The sequence below is a fragment of the Rhinoraja longicauda genome, chromosome 15, assembly GCF_053455715.1.
Source record: "Rhinoraja longicauda isolate Sanriku21f chromosome 15, sRhiLon1.1, whole genome shotgun sequence".
In the NCBI taxonomy this organism is placed as follows: domain Eukaryota; kingdom Metazoa; phylum Chordata; class Chondrichthyes; order Rajiformes; family Arhynchobatidae; genus Rhinoraja; species Rhinoraja longicauda.
The window spans coordinates 43168375-43182049 of record NC_135967.1 but is presented as its reverse complement, the minus strand read 5'-3'; the positions used below and the strand labels follow the sequence as shown (position 1 = coordinate 43182049).

At 48.0% G+C, this 13675-nt stretch overlaps 1 protein-coding gene across 1 annotated transcript in view; it reads right to left on the bottom strand.

The window, feature by feature from the left end:
* kdrl (kinase insert domain receptor like) overlaps positions 1–13675 on the bottom strand; it is a 234052-nt gene that overhangs the window by 189571 nt on the left and 30806 nt on the right. The gene's annotated exons all lie outside the window — the stretch shown is intronic.

Genomic DNA, 13675 nt, shown 5'->3' with positions numbered 1-13675 from the left:
GGCAGGAAACATGTTCCCAATGTTGGAGGAGTCCAGAACAAGGGGCCACCGTTTAAGAATAAGGGGTAGGCCATTTAGAACTGAGATGAGGAAAAACTTTTTCAGTCAGAGAGTTGTGAATCTGTGGAATTCTCTGCCTCAGAAGGCAGTAGAGGCCAGTTCTCTGAATACTTTCAAGAAAGAGCTAGATAGAGCTGTTAAGGATAGCGGAGTCAGGGGGTATGGGGAGAAGGCAGGAACGGGGTACTGATTGAGAATGATCAGCCATGATCACATTGAATGGCGGTGCTGGCTCGAAGGGCCGAATGGCCTACTCCTGCACCTATTGTCTATTGTCTATTGTCTATAATGTTCAGGTAATCCACTCATGCTCATTACTGGCCTATATTTAACTAGAGATGTGCCTGTTCCAAATCTACGAGCATTATCTTACTCCCCAAAGCCAAAAGAGGATTTTTTGATGCAAAAGTGGATTTAGATAACAGGTTAAGCCTAGTTTAATAGTTTAATTTAGTTCAGTTAGTTTAGTTTAGTTTAGTTTAGCATTGTTATGTTCACTGAGGTACAGTAAAAGTATTTTTTTGGAAAACTGTACATGATTACAACCAAGCAGTCCACATTGTACAGATTACAGGATAAAGGGAATAACATTTAGTGCAAGATAAAGTCCATTAAAGACTGATTAAAGTTAGTCCAAGGGTCTCCAATCGCTCAAGGAATTTGAATAATCTCGCATTCGAAAACGATTACAATTCCAGTATTATAGTATTATATATTTAAATTATTCAATCAGTATTACACATTCAAATTATTAAAATTATAAAGCATTTAGAATAATTCTAATTTTTTAAAAAAACATTTAAACACAGTAAATTATTTCCAAATGGAGGGCACCTGCTATTCACCTTCAATGCCATATAACTGATTATTCACTGGTTTGTGTAGATATTTCCAACCAAGGTACACATTATTGTGAGCTAAACTAATCTCCTCTGGATGGGGGGGGGGGGGGGGGGGGGCGGGGGGGGGAGGGGAGAAGGAATACAGCGGTGACTTGAAGCTAGAGAAATCAATGTCCATCATGTCCCCTCATCAAATGCCCACGTTTCTATCCTGACTATGGGTGCTGTCCGTACGGAGTTTGTACGTTCTCCCGGTGACTGCGTGGGTTTTCTCAGGGTGCTCCGGTTTCCTCCCACATCCCAATGGCATACAGGTCCGCAGGTTAATTGGCTTTGGTACGAATTGTAAACTGTCCCTCGTGTGTGTAGGATAGTGTTAGTGTGCGGGGATCGCTGTTCGGTGCGGACTCGGAGGACCGAAGGGCCAGTTTGTGCGCTGTATCTCTAAACTAAACTAAAACAGGCACGATAAATCATTCCATACACAACAATGGAAACCATTGACCACGGAATCTGTACGTTTTGAGTCACTGCTGCACCTTAATTAATTTTCCAGGCATCTCTTTATTCCAACCTTCCAGAAGAGTAGACTTCTGTGACTGCCGAGATCCTCCAGTCTTGGCTGTTTATGCATTCTTTGACACCATGGTTTTCTTTTGAGTCCAACTTTATTCAAAATTGTTGCTTTTGTAAAGCGCCAGACCACGTGTGACCCAGAATATGTCGACACTGAGATCGCAGTTCCTTGTTGATGCAGAAAAGGATAATGGGATTGACTAAAACAGGAAGCTCAAACAGGAATTCAGCCAATGACTCAAAACAAATATTCTGGTCGTGCATAAGAGTTAGAACTGCTTCTATCAAAGCAAGAAAAGAAATATCAGTCAGTCAGTTAGACAACGGTGAGTAAACGTTATGCATTCTAATTAGAGTCATAGAGTGAAAAAAACGGCCAACATGTCCCAGCTACACTAGTCCCACCTGCCTGGACTTGGTCCACATCCCTCCAAACCTGTCCTATCCATGTACCCATCGAGCTGTTTCTTTAATGCCGGGATAGTCCCTACCTCAACTACCTCCTCTGGAAGCTCCTTCAATACACCCACCACCATTTGTGTGAGAAAGTTACCTCTCAAATTCCTTAAATCTTTTCCCCTTCACCTTAAACCCATGTCCTCTGGTCCTCGATTCCCCAGTGAGTAAGGGAGAACGTGCAAACTCCACACAGGCGGTAGTCGAGGTCATGATGGTGAACACGGGAGTGTCAGCTCTTTTAAATCATCCCCTGCCAAACAATGAAAGGCCTACACAACTGGGAGAGTCTAGGATCAGAGGGCACAAAATGGAGAGGAGGAGGAATTTCTTTGGCCTGGAGGGTGGTGAATCTGTGGAATTTATTACTGGAGCCCGCTGTGGAGGACGTTATTGGGTATTTTTAAAGTGGAAACTGATCAGGGTTCTTGATAAGTACGGATTTTCAGGGGTTATCAGGGAAATGGGGTTGAAAGGGAAAAATAGATTCGCCATGATTGAATGGCAGAGCACACTCGACGAGCCGAATGGCCTAATTCTGCTCCTATGAATTATGGTCTTACAGACAATAGACAATAGGTGCAGGAGGAGGCCATTTGGCCCTTCGAGCCAGCACCGGCATTCAATGTGATCATGGCTGATCATTCTCAATCAGTGCCCCGTTCCTGCCTTCTCCCCATACCCCCTGACTCCGCTATCCTTAAGAGCTCTATCTAGCTCTCTCTTGAATGCATTCAGAGAATTGGCCTCCACTGCCTTCTGAGGCAGAGAATTCCACAGATTCACAGCTCTCTGACTGAAAAGGTTTTTCCTCGTCTCAGTTCTAAATGGCCTAGCCCTTATTCTTAAACTGTGGCCCCTTGTTCTGGACTCCCCCCAACATTGGGAACATGTTTCCTGCCTCTAACGTGTCCAACCCCTTAATAATCTTATGGGTGAGTAGGGTGTGAGTGAAAATAAAAATGATTTTTTTCACCAGGAACCTCTTGATTCATTTACGACTCGTGAATTGTTCTTGCACGAGTCACTCGTTATTTTGCTCTGATTGTAAAAAGCAACAGGTTGCATCTTTTTGGACCCATTTTCACCCCCAAGATCAAAGCCACCTCCATCAGAGTGGACCCTTGTGAATAACGCGAGTTGTCACCGACGTTAACCGTGAGCAAACTACAGCGGGGAAAACGTCACCACGGTTGAAATGAAGCAGGCACGAAAAGCTGGAGTAACTCAGCGGGCCAGGCAACGTCACTGGGGAAAAGGAGTAGGTGACGTTTCGTGTCAAGGTCCTTCTTCAGATCGAAAGTAGAGGTGATGTCAAGTCAAGTCAAGTCAAGTCAAATTTATTTGTCACATACACATACTCGATGTGCAGTGAAATGAAAGTGGCAATGCCTGCGGGTTGTGCACAAAAATAATTACAGTTACAATAAATAAAGTTAATAAGTTACTAAACATAGCACCAAAAGTGTCGACAAAAATTTAGTCTCTGGGGTTATCAAAGTTGACAGTCCTGATGGCCTGTGGGAAGAAGCTCCGTCTCATCCTCTCCGTTTTCACAGCGTGACAGCGGAGGCGTTTGCCTGACCGTAGCATCTGGAACAGTCCGTTACTGGGGTGGCAGGGGTCCCTCATGATCTTGCTTGCTCTGGATCTGCACCTCCTGATGTATAGGTCCTGCAGGGGGACGAGTGTAGTTCCCATGGTGCGTTCTGCCGAACGCACTACTCTCTGCAGGGCCATCCTGTCCTGGGCAGAGCTGTTCCCAAACCAGACTGTAATGTTGCCGGACAGGATGCTCTCTACAGCCCCAGAGTAGAAGCAATGAAGGATCCTCAGCGACACTCTGAATTTCCTCAGTTGTCTAAGGTGGTAAAGGCGCTGCTTAGCCTTACCCACCAGTGCGGCAATGTGCGTTGCCCACGTCAGATCCTCTGCGATGCGGACTCCCAAGTATTTGAAACTGCTCACCCTATCCACAATAGACCCATTTATCTCCAGTGGCGTGTACGTCCTTGGATGTTTAGCCCTTCTGAAGTCCACAATCAGCTCCTTTGTTTTAGTGACATTCAAGAGGAGGCTATTGTCCTGACACCAGAGTGCCAGATCAGCCACCTCCTCCCGGTAGGCCTTCTCATCGTTGTTGGAGATCCGGCCCACCACCACAGTGTCATCAGCAAACTTGATGATGGAGTTTGAGCTGAACCTGGCCCTACAGTCATGTGTGTACAGGGAGTACAATAGGGGGCTAAGGACGCAGCCCTGGGGGGATCCTATGTTCAGGGTGAGGGAGCTAGATGTGTGTTCCCCCATCCTGACCACTTGGGGCCTGGCAGTGAGAAAGTCCAGGACCCAGGCACACAGAGGGGTGCTAAGCCCCAGTTCCAGCAGCTTCTCAACCAGTCTGCTGGGGACTATTGTGTTGAATGCTGAACTAAAGTCAATGAACAGCATCCTCACATAGCCCCCCTGGCTGTCCAGATGAGAGAGAGCGGTGTGTAGAACCTGGGAGACCGCATCATCCGTGGACCTGTTCGGACGGTATGCGAACTGTAGTGGGTCCATGTTGCGAGGAAGGAGGGCGCAGATGTGCTTCTTGACTAGCCTCTCCAAGCATTTCATGACAACCGAGGTGAGGGCCACCGGTCGGTAGTCATTTAAACACGCTGGAGAGGCATTCTTTGGCACCGGTACAATGATGGATCTTTTGAAGCATGCAGGGACCACGGACTTTGCCAAGGAGAGGTTGAATATTGTGATGAGCACTGGAGCAAGCTGAGTAGCACAAGACTTTAGTACTCGCCCAGATATACCATCTGGGCCTCCAGCTTTCCTCGTGTTCACACGCGTCAGAGCCCACCTCACCTCATGCTCGGACACCGAGAATGTGTGCACATCCCCGGCGGTGGATCCCCCTCCAGCCTCGCTAGCCAGCGCCCCTTCGGTGCTGTTTTTAGACGGCGAGCTGGTGGTGTTACCCGTCTCAAACCGTGCGTAAAAAGAGTTCAGGTCATCAGCTAAGGAGGAGCCGGCACTTCCGGTTGAGGGGGTGCTGGACCTGTAGCTAGTTATAGTCCGTAGCCCCTGCCAAAGGCGCCTGGTGTCCTGCTGCTCCATCTGTGACTCCATCTTGTCCCGGTACCTCTTTTTTGCATCCTTCACTGCCCTTCTCAGTCGGTAGGACTCTCCCTTGTAGTCGTCCATGTTGCCGGATGCCAGGCCGGAGTTGTAAGCAGCGGTGCGAGCATTCAAGGCCACGCGAATAGACCTGTCCACCCAGGGTTTTTGGTTCGGGAAGATACTGACCCTTACCGTGGGGATGATGGTATCGGCTATTGTGGCAATGAAGTCCGTAACCGCTTCCGCAAACTCATTTACGTCTCTGGAACTTGCTTGGAACATGTTCCAGTCGACTTCGCTCAGTGCATCTTGCAGCATGGCCTCTGAATGGTCAGCCCACCGCTTTACGTCCCTCGTCACTGTCGCTTCCCGTACTATCCGTTGTTTGTACTCCGGCAGCAGGAAAATGGCAGCGTGGTCAGATTTCCCAAAAGGAGGGAGAGAAACGGCCTTGTAGCCTTTCCTGAACGGCGTGTAGCAGTGGTCCAAAGTTCTTTCCCCCCTGGTGACACACGTGATGTGTTGGTAGAAGTTGGGCATGACCTTTTTGAGATTTCCCCTATTGAAGTCTCCAGCCACCAGCACAGCCGCATCAGGGTTCTTGTTTTGGTGTTGACACAACACATCGTGTAGGGTGGACAGTGCCACGTCGGTGTCCGCATGCGGTGGGATATAGACGGCTGTGATGATCACCGAGCTGAACTCCCGGGGTAGGTAGAATGGTCGGCATAGGATAGTTAGATGTTCCAGGTCCGGCGAGCAGGAACGAGAAAGCGTCTTAATATTCCCAGGATTACACCAGTTATTATTGGTCAAGAAGCAGACTCCTCCGCCCTTGGATTTCCCAGATTCTTTCGTTCTGTCCGCCCGGAAAACAGTGAAGGACTCGGATGGACAGAAAAAGGACAGATCTCCACATTGAGGGGTGGAATAAACCGGAGGCGACCGGAAAGGTCAGGACAAATCAGGGCCGGCAACGGGTGACCTGGGGAAGGGTGGAGCCCACAATGGCCCATTGTTGGCCGGGGAAGGTGTGGTAACAAGAGGGAGACGAGGATGCGGCCAATGGAACCACTAGGGTGGGGAAGGGGGGAGAGAGGGAGTTACTTGAAATTGGAGAAATCAATGTTCATACCGCAGGGTCATAAGCTGCCCAAGTGAAATATGGGGTGCCTGTTCCCCTAATTTGCGCGTGGCCTCACCAGCGCAGTGGAGGAGGCCCAAGACAGAAAGGTCAGAGTGGGAATGGGATGGGGAGTTGACATTTTTTACATTTTTGGCAACCGGAAGATCGCTTAGGCCAAGGCGGACTGAGCGTAAATGTTCATCGAAACGATCGGCAAGTCTACGTTTTGTCTCGCCGATACATCGGAGCCTGGGAACACTGGATACAGTTGATTAGTACGGGTGTCAGGGGTTGTGGGGAGAAGGCAGGAGAATGGGGGAGGGAGGGAGAGATAGATCAGCCATGATTGAATGGCAGAGTAGACTTGATGGGCCGAATGGCTTAATTCTGCTCCTGTCACTTGAGACCTTATGAACAGTAGATGAGTTTAGAGGAGGTGCAAGTAAATTTCTACCTCTCCCAAAAGGACTGTCGGGGTTCCTGGATGGAGTCGAGGGAGGAGGTACAGGAATGAATCAGCACAGAACAGGAAGGCTTGGTCTCGCCGATATACAGGAGTCTTTCAGCAAATCGATCGCCAAGCCTGCGCTTGGTCCCGAACCACATCTACTGTATCTTCACCTGCACCTCCTCCAACCTCATCGACTGAATCCGCTGTTCCAGGTGTGGACTCCTGTATATCGGCGAGACCAAGTGCAGGCTCAGCGATCATTTCGCTGAACACCTCCGCTCAGTCCGCCTTAACCTACCTGATCTCCCGGTTACTCAACACTTTAACTCCCCCTCCCATTCCCACACTGACCTTTCTGTCCTGGGCCTCCTCCACTGTCAGAGTGAGGCCCAGCGCAAATTGGAGGAAGAGCGTCTCATATTTCGCTTGGGCAGCTCACACCCCAGCGGTATGAACATTCCACTTCTCTAATGTCAAGTAACCCTTGCTTTCCCTCCCTCTCCATCCCCTCCTCTTCCCCAGTTCTCCCACCTGTCTGACTACAGTCTCCGACTACATTTTATCTCTGTTTGCTTTGTTGTCACCTTCTCCCAACTAACGATGATCTATTCTACATGTTCCTTGATCTCCATCCCCTTTGTCTCATTTTCACACCTTACACTTCCTTATCTCTGTATCTCCTTCTCCCCTGACTTCAGCCTGAAGAAGGTTCTCGACCAGAAAAATCACCCGCTCCTTCACTCCAGAGATGCTGCCTGTCCCGCTGAGTTACACCAGCATTATGAGTCTCTACAGGACGGAACAAGTTGGGAGGAGGGGGGTTGGTATGTGTAATGGAAATGGGGTGATCTGGGACGGTGGGGTTATGGGATGTTTAGGTAAGGCATGGCGAGAAGGGAGTGTACTGTGTAACATGGTATACTCATTTGTATGATAGGAAGCCTAACAATAAATGTCACGTATTGAAAACCAAAAGGAAGAAAACAGATGTTTCCTGCTGCTCTCTTCTGACCTTGATAAACCAATCGCTTCCCAGTGTAATGAGAGGTTTATATTATGCCGGCTTTAAAATAGAGTCATAGAGTGATACAGCGTGAATCCACGCATTCATTTCCTCCCGCCTAGACTACTCCAACTCCCTCTACACTGGGATCAGCCAATCATCCCTGTCCCGCCTGCAATTGGTCCAAAACGCCGCAGCGAGACTCCTGACGGGTACCCGTAAAAGGGACCACATCACCCCGATTCTGGCCTCTCTCCACTGGCTCCCAGTACGGTACAGAATAAACTTCAAGCTCCTCCTATTCACGTACAAAGCCCTAAATGGGCTTGCCCCCCCCCATATCAAAAATCTTCTAACCCACCACTCTATCTCCAGGTCCCTCAGGTCGGCCGACTTGGGGCTACTCACTATCCCGTGGTCTAGGCTTAAGCTCAGGGGTATCCGCACTTTTGCGGTTGCAGCTCCGAGACTGTGGAACAGCATCCCTCTCCCCATCAGAACTGCCCCCTCCATCGACTCCTTTAAGTCCAGGCTCAAAACCTATTTCTACTCCCTAGTGTTTGAGGCCCTCTGAGGGGGCGCTGTGAACTGTTTATGTATGTGCTGTTATGTTTGTGTGCCATTGTATGTTCGTTCTTAGTACCTGAACTGATGTACGGCACTTTGGTCAATGTGGGTTGTTTTTAAATGTGCTATACAAATACAATTGACTTGACTTGACTTTGGCCCAACTTGCCCACACCGGCCATAAAGGTGTCCAGCTACACTAGTCCCACCTGCCCGCGTTTGGTCCATATCCCTCCAAACCTGTCCTATCCACGTACCTGTCTAACTGTTTCTTAAACATTCAGATAGTCCCTGCCTCAACTACCTCCTCTGGCAGCTTGTTTCATACACCCACCACTCTTTCTGTGAAAAAGTTACCCCCCAGATTCCTAGTGGGGTAGACCAAGCGCAGGCTCGGCGATCGTTTCGCTCAGTCCGCATAAATCTCCCCGATCTCCCGGCTGCTAAACACTTTAACTCCCCCTCCCATTCCCACACTGACCTTTCTGTCCTGGGCCTCCTCCACTGTCAGAGTGAGGCCCAACGCAAATTGGAGGAACAACACCTCATATTTTGCTTGGGCAGCTTACACCCCAGCGGTATGAACATTGACTTCTCTAGCTTCAAGTAACCTTTGCCTTCCTTCCCTCTCCAACCCCCCCCACCGTACACGAAAAGGAATAGGTGACGTTTCAGGTCGAGACTCTTTTTCAGACTGGGAATCAGGGAAGATGGCATCTGGAGATATGGATGAAATATGTGAATCCGTCAACTCAAAGCATCAAGGAAATGGACAATGGTGCATTGTTGGCTGAGGGGAAAGGTGAGAGCAAGGCGTACAAACAGTGAAACTAATCAGGAGGACAGTGAAACTAGACGGAGAACTAGGGACGGAGAGAGAGGGAAAGCAAGGGTTACTTGATGTTAGAGAAATCAATATTCATACTGCTGGGTTGTAAGCTGAACAATATGAACAGGTGTCTCTGCCTGGGTTTTAATCAGAGGACAAGAGTATTCTGAAGGAGTCACGGCTCAAAAAACCTTTTACTTATTTGCAGGATTGAAGACAAGATTGGGCGGCACGGTGGCGCAGCGGTAGAGTTGCTGCCTTACAGCGCCAGAGACCCGGGTTCGATCCTGACTACGGGTGCTGCCTGTACGGAGTTTGTACGTTCTCCCCGTGACCTGGGTGGGTTTTCTCTGAGATCTTTGGTTTCCTCCCACGCTCCAAAGACGTGCAGGTCTGTAGGTTAATTGGCTTGGTATTAAAATGTAATATTGTCCCCAGTGTGTGCAGGGTAGTGTACAAGCCTTCTACGCCCGCACCTCCAGACTCAGGAACTGCTTCATCCCCAGGGCCATAGCTGCTATGAACCGGTACTGCTGAGCCGGATGGTCACATCGCACAGTGAACCGGCACAGACCTACTAGCACTTTATTCTGTCTTAAAACTGTTACAATTTGTTTCGTTCAGTTGTTGTTGTTTAAATTAATACTGACTAGCTAATTAAATTATTGCATCGTATGGGAGGCGCATTCCCAATCTCGTTGTACCCCTGTACAATGACAATAAAGATATATTGTATTGTATTGTATTGTATTGTATTGTACGTGCGGGGATCGCTGGTCGGCGCGGGATTGGTAAGCCTGTTTCTGCGCTGTATCTCTAAACTAAAGTACACTAAATCTACTAAATATCATCGTCAATTAAGTTATAATGTCATAAGTAATAGGAGTAGAATTAGGCCATTCGGCCCATCCGGTCTGGGTTTTAGTCAGGGGACAAATGCATCTAAAGCAGCCACGGCTCGAATAACCTTTTACTTCTTTACAAAGATTGAAGACAAGAGGCAGAGAAGTACGTCTTGAAACCAGCAAGTGTGTTACGTAGTCATTTATGAAGGAGCTGCAAATAGTTAATTTTATCTAATGGACACAAAATGCTGGAGTAACTCAGCGGGACAAGGCAGCGTCTCTGGAGAGAAGGGATGGGTGACGTTTCGGGTCGAGACCCTTCTTCAGACTGAGAGTCAGGGGAAAGGGAAACGACAGATATAGACGGTGATGTAGGGGGATATAGAACAAATGAATGGAAGATGTTCAAAGCGTAACGGTGATAGAAACATAGAAACATAGAAAATAGATGCAGGAGTAGGCCATTCGGCCCTTCGAGCCTGTACGCACCGCCATTCAATATGATCATGGCTGATCATCCAACTCAGTATCCCGTACCTGCCTTCTCTCCATACCCCCTGACCCCTTTAGCCACAAGGGCCACATCTAACTCCCTCTTAAATATAGCCAATGAACTGGCCTCAACTACCTTCTGTGGCAGAGAATTCCACAGATTCACCACTCTCTGTGTGAAAATAAAGGAAACAGGCCATTGTTCACTGTGGGCCAGGTGAAAACGAGTTACAGACAATGAAATTCACCAGGACGACTGTGGCAATGACTAAGATCTAATACCCTGTTCATAGTGCACGCAGCTGACAAGCCAGTGACTCTGAGGGAAGTGATGGTAGGTGGTGGTGGTGGATGTACACCATCCAGGCCACGTGGGCTTAATGCTGTCTCATGGTCTGGGCTCAAGAGGTTGGTGGCTGGACTCAGCTTTCCAGCACAGCGACTCAAAAACTGATAACGCCACAGCAGAGGCCGACCTACCTTCAAAGGTCTTATTGCTAGTTAAGATAAGCTTCCGACCAGTGCCCCGCTCATCGCTGGGACATTATCAGCAGAAACAATACTGACCATGACGTCTTTAAGGGTATGGCCTTCCAATCCCAAGAACCGGTCCACAGTAACTGTATCGAGATTATGATAAGGCCCACATTGACTTGGTTGGGTCAGTCCATCCACTCGGCTTTATCAATGTAGTTGCAAAACAGACATACAAATAACATCAACTAGTAAAAAAATGGTAGAGGCATGAGAAGACTGGAAAAAAATACACATAGGCAAAGTACTGGCTGCCATATCTACGCCTCTCATAACACTTCTATCAAGGCTTAGACTCTACGAAGAGTATTCTCAATATCATCACATTGGTACTAATCTTTATCAAAGATCGCTTCATCGGTGCTGTCAATAGAGGCATTAGCAACACTCATCTCCCACACAAGATCGGCACAAAGTGCATCATTTCACCTGATACAAATGTTGAGGATATCGAGTGGAATGTTCAATTGAATGATTTATTTCCTTTCTGCCCAGTGTTGACCCCAAGTTAACCTCAGTTTTGTTTGTGGAACGTGTCATAGGATAATGCACTGCGAGGATCTTAAATCACCAGGTTTAATAGTTGTCATCGATTGAGCATTAAACGGAGGCTGCCAACCCTCATGAAAGGTCAAGTAGATTAGTGATGCTAACTTTTTTTGCTGAAAACTTCTAGGAATAGGAAACTGCATTCCAACCTCATTAACCGGATTTGATTGCTTGTGAGGCATTGGATACGGTCAAAATAAATGTGCAGGAATCTTTGTCCCGCCCTCTTCCCCCGACATCAGTCTGAAGAAGGGTCTCGACCCGAAACGTCACCCATTCCTTCTCTCCTGAGATGCTGCCTGACCCGCTGAGTTACTCCAGCATTTTATGTCCACCTTTGATCAAAATAAATGAACGGGTTAATAAAGTAAAGTGACATTCTATACATTAGGATTCATAATTTAATAGGTGCAGGAGGAGGCCTTTCAGCCCTTCGAGCCAGCACCGCCATTCAATGTGATCATGGCTGATCATTCTCAATCAGTACCCCGTTCCTGCCTTCTCCCCATACCCCCTGACTCCGCTATCCTTAAGAGCTCTATCTAGCTCTCTCTTGAATGCATTCAGAGTCTGGGTTATAAAAGCAGTGGGGACATTTTTATTCCTGCTTTTCTTATGAATATGTAAGTTTGAAAGCGCGCACCACCAGACTCAGGAAGGGCTTCTTCCCTTCTGTTCCCAGGTTTCTGAACGGTCCTTCCATAAGCTAGGGTACTGTCCGATTCTTCTCGATCCCATTGTGGGCATTGGACTTTGTCTAGAGAACTGATGCGCTATAATGTGTAGGAAAATAACTGCAGATGCTGGTACAAATGGAAGGTATCACAAAATGCTGGAGTAACTCAGCAGGTCAGGCAGCATCTCTGGAGATTCCTTCTCTCCTGAGAAGGAATCTCCAGAGATGCTGCCTGACCTGCTGAGTTACTCCAGCATTTTGTGATCCCTTTGATGCACTACAATGCTAACTATATTCTGCACTCTGTATCTCCCCCTTTGCTCTACTGATTGTACTGGAGTTTGACTTGATTGTGTTTATATATAATAGTATCTGTTCTGATGGGATAGCAAGCAAAACAATGCTTTTCACGGTACTCCGGTACATGTGTCAAGAACAAACCTAAACCCCTAAACTTAAGCATAGCTGCCGGAGGAGGTAGCTGAGGCAGGTGCTATCACAACGTTCAAGAAACATTTAGGCAGGTACGTGGCAGGTTTGACGCAGTGTTTTACACAGAGTAAGGGAATCTGTGGAATTCTCTGCCTCAGAAGGCAGTGGAGGCAAATTCTCTGAATGCATTCAAGAGAGAGCTAGATAGAGCTCTTAAGGATAGCGGAGTCAGGGGCTATGGGGAGAAGGCAGGAACGGGGTATTGATTGAGAATGATCAGCCATGATCACATTGAATGGCGGTGCTGGCTCGAAGGGCCGAAAGGCCTCCTCCTGCACCTATTGTCTATTGTCTATTATCAAGAACCAGAGGACACAGGTTTAAGGTGAGGGGGAAAAGATTTAACGGGACCTGAGGGGCAACATTTTTCCACAAAGGGTGGTGGGTGTATAGTAATGAAAGGTGATGGTGCTTGACTATCTGGGGGAGAAAGACAGTTGAAGGCTATTGGCTTACCAGAGTGCTGAGTTTAGTTCAGCTTAGAGATACAGCATGCAAGCAGGTCTTTTGGCCCGCCGAGTCCGCGCCGACCAGCGATCCCCGCACACTTACGCTATCCTACACAATTTACACTTACACCAAGCCAATTAACCTACAAACCCGCAGGTCTTTGGAGTGTGGGAGGAAAGGGAAGATCTCGGGGAAACCCCTTTGCAGGTCACGGGGAGAACGTGCAAACTCCGTACAGACAGCACCCGGGTTGCGAGGCTTGCCAGAGCGGTGCGGAGCAACGTGTACGGTTACGTTAGAGACTGGCTGGTGGCAGATCAGGCGACATTGTTGAGTAGCTGGTTTTTCAGGTCTCCCCTCTCACCACACCTATCGTTAACAATAAAAGAACACAAGAAGACAAGCGGACAGGTGCACCTTGTTCCTTGCCCTTGCCCCACCGGTCAACGTGATCTTGCTCGATCTGCTCCAGGCCCGTTTCCCTTGGTCCTCGGTTCCCTTACCCTTCAAAAAAAAATTGGTCTGCTTCCTTGTGAAGGTTTATGGTATAAGGTTTAGAGTTGGATTTAATAGAAACCTGAGGAGCAACTTTTTCTTTACACCAAGGGTG